This window comes from Misgurnus anguillicaudatus, unplaced genomic scaffold (assembly GCF_027580225.2).
Source record: "Misgurnus anguillicaudatus unplaced genomic scaffold, ASM2758022v2 HiC_scaffold_34, whole genome shotgun sequence".
Classification (NCBI taxonomy): domain Eukaryota; kingdom Metazoa; phylum Chordata; class Actinopteri; order Cypriniformes; family Cobitidae; genus Misgurnus; species Misgurnus anguillicaudatus.
The window spans coordinates 5,678,327-5,680,715 of record NW_027395284.1 but is presented as its reverse complement, the minus strand read 5'-3'; the positions used below and the strand labels follow the sequence as shown (position 1 = coordinate 5,680,715).

The window sequence follows — 2,389 nt, the reverse complement described above, 5'->3', positions numbered from 1 at the left end:
GTAGTTTATGTTATGTTTGATTGTGGTTGTTTGTGGATGTTTGTATGTTGTGTGAGCCTTGTATATCTTATGGATGTTTGTTTATTGTGTGTGTGCGACTTCGAGTCTGTCAATAAAGATAACTAACTTTATCATGATATGTGATTAATCCGGCCTTCGTGAGTGAGTTTCTTGTCTTTACTTTAACAGTAAGAAAATATGTTTTTGCAAATCTGAATAAACAAGAAATGTCATTTTCAATTATTACAAGGCTTTTTCGTTAAGGCTCTATAAATTCCAACTTGGGTTAAAAACTGGCAAGAGGCAAAACCACACCAGGAAACATTATATAAAAATGTAATAAATAAATATAATAATAATAATAAAAATCTTTATTTGAACATGCAGTTAGCTACATATATGATTTATTGCAGTGCATGCAAATAATGCAGCAAAATACACTACAAAACAAGAGATGAACTATCGCAACAACAAAAAACAATGAGGAGAAATACGTGCTCGTTCCGTGCTTTAGTTTGCTGTTTAGCATTATAAACGTAGGCTAAATAGCAAAATGATATTGTATAGCCATGAAAAAGTGTTCTTACAAAACGCACATGCAAAGCATTTTAGCCTATTATGTGAAGAATGTAAACAATTGTGCATCTAAACAAGGCATATGATCATTTGGCTTTATTACCTTATAGAAATAATATATCAAAAAAGAGCTGGAAACACACACAAGAATTTGCAATCCAATCGCTGGTTCCAAAGCGGAGCGAACCTATGAATATGCATGTATGCCCCGCCCATTGGGACAGTTTTTCACGGGGACAGAATTTCACACAACACCGGACCATGAGCTCAGCTGCGCTCGCTTGGATAAAGTAAGTTTGGATTCTTTTGTTCATTATTTATTTAACGTTACATTTCTTATTTCTTGTTAGCTGTTTTGATTATAAAGTAACATTGGAGATGACTAAGATACGAGATTTACATGGTTTCATTTTTCTATGACATGTCATATAAATGCATCATATTTTTAGCTATATGAATCCAATGCACAGAATATACAAACTAAAAACTAGAAAAGAAGATATGTGGTGGAAAATATAAGTATTACCAGCTGAGAAATATAGGTTATTTGGCAAACATAAGACATTTGTAATTATAAATAAATATATTCATGTAGTGTGTGTGTGTGTGTGTGTGTGTGTGTATGTGTGTATGTATGTATTATGTTCATGTATATTACATCATAGTTTCTCATACAAATAGTTGTATGCCTCTAACTTTTGACTCAAACTAAAATCCTCTCTTGCTTTGTGTGTGTGTGTGTGTTGTAACAGGTCTTCAGCTGACAAAGAGGAGGACTGGACTCTGGAGTGCATTCATGAGCGACCACATTCAAAATAACAAGTATTTTGTTATAATGTGCAAATGTTTTTTTCTGAAATAGTTTTTTCTATGTGCTTCTTTGGTGGGCAGAGAAGTTCTGAATTGATATACATCATGTAATATGTAGTCCTGACTCATTTTCTTTTTATAATCATGTCATTTTGTTATCATGTGTATATTTGGAGTTTCCAAGTGCACTTTTTCTGAAAGGACGCCTGGACTTTTTTGAAATAAAAGCTCACAGAAACAACATTTTTTGGAGTATCATTCTCAAATTTGAATCACAGCATGGTCAGACATTCAGTTCACATATATGGTGTCCTTAGGTATCTTACATGACCATTTCATACCTTTTTTGCTAAGTGAATGTTATTTAAAGAAAAACGGAAGTCATTTAATGTATATTTTACCTTGTTTTACTCTGTTTCTTTACTACTCTGAGTTGTTATGACTATTAGGCAACAATATGTCAAGTGTCTAGTTTCAAACAAGACCAGAATTATGAATATAGACCATAGGGTTTAAGAGCTGCAGATGTTTTAGTTTGGAGTTGTCGTTTTTCAGAAAATGCTCAAAAATAGAAGTGCTAGCTAACAGGTTAAGAACTGTTTACATGTGTATATACATTTGTATATTTACCGGTACCGTATGTATAATTTATATTATATAAATACAGACATTATACATACATGTGTGCATTATATATATAATTATACACAGTTCACACATATATATGATGTAAACAAAAACTTTTATTCTGCTATAGATTAATCACGATTAATCGTTATGCATCCCTAGTTTCTTCTTTAAGAGCTGGGTGTTGAACTTCATTGGACTTTTTTTTGCCTAAACTGTCAAATGTGACCACTTAACTAACGAATAAACGTCAGTCTTACTAAGTCTTTTTTGTGTGTTTGCATTGATGTTTATTAACATGTATAAAATACTGATAAAACTATAAAACTGCACACTTACCTTTATAATGAGAGTCAAACAGGGCAGCAAAAAGGTC

General features: G+C 32.1%; 1 long non-coding RNA gene across 1 annotated transcript; it reads left to right on the top strand.

Moving 5' to 3' along the window:
- Positions 1–829: 829 nt before the first annotated feature.
- On the top strand, positions 830–1,629 carry LOC141363382 (uncharacterized). The gene is made up of 2 exons (XR_012368886.1): positions 830–866; positions 1,329–1,629. It is a non-coding gene; the product is annotated as an uncharacterized lncRNA (long non-coding RNA).
- Positions 1,630–2,389: the final 760 nt, after the last annotated feature.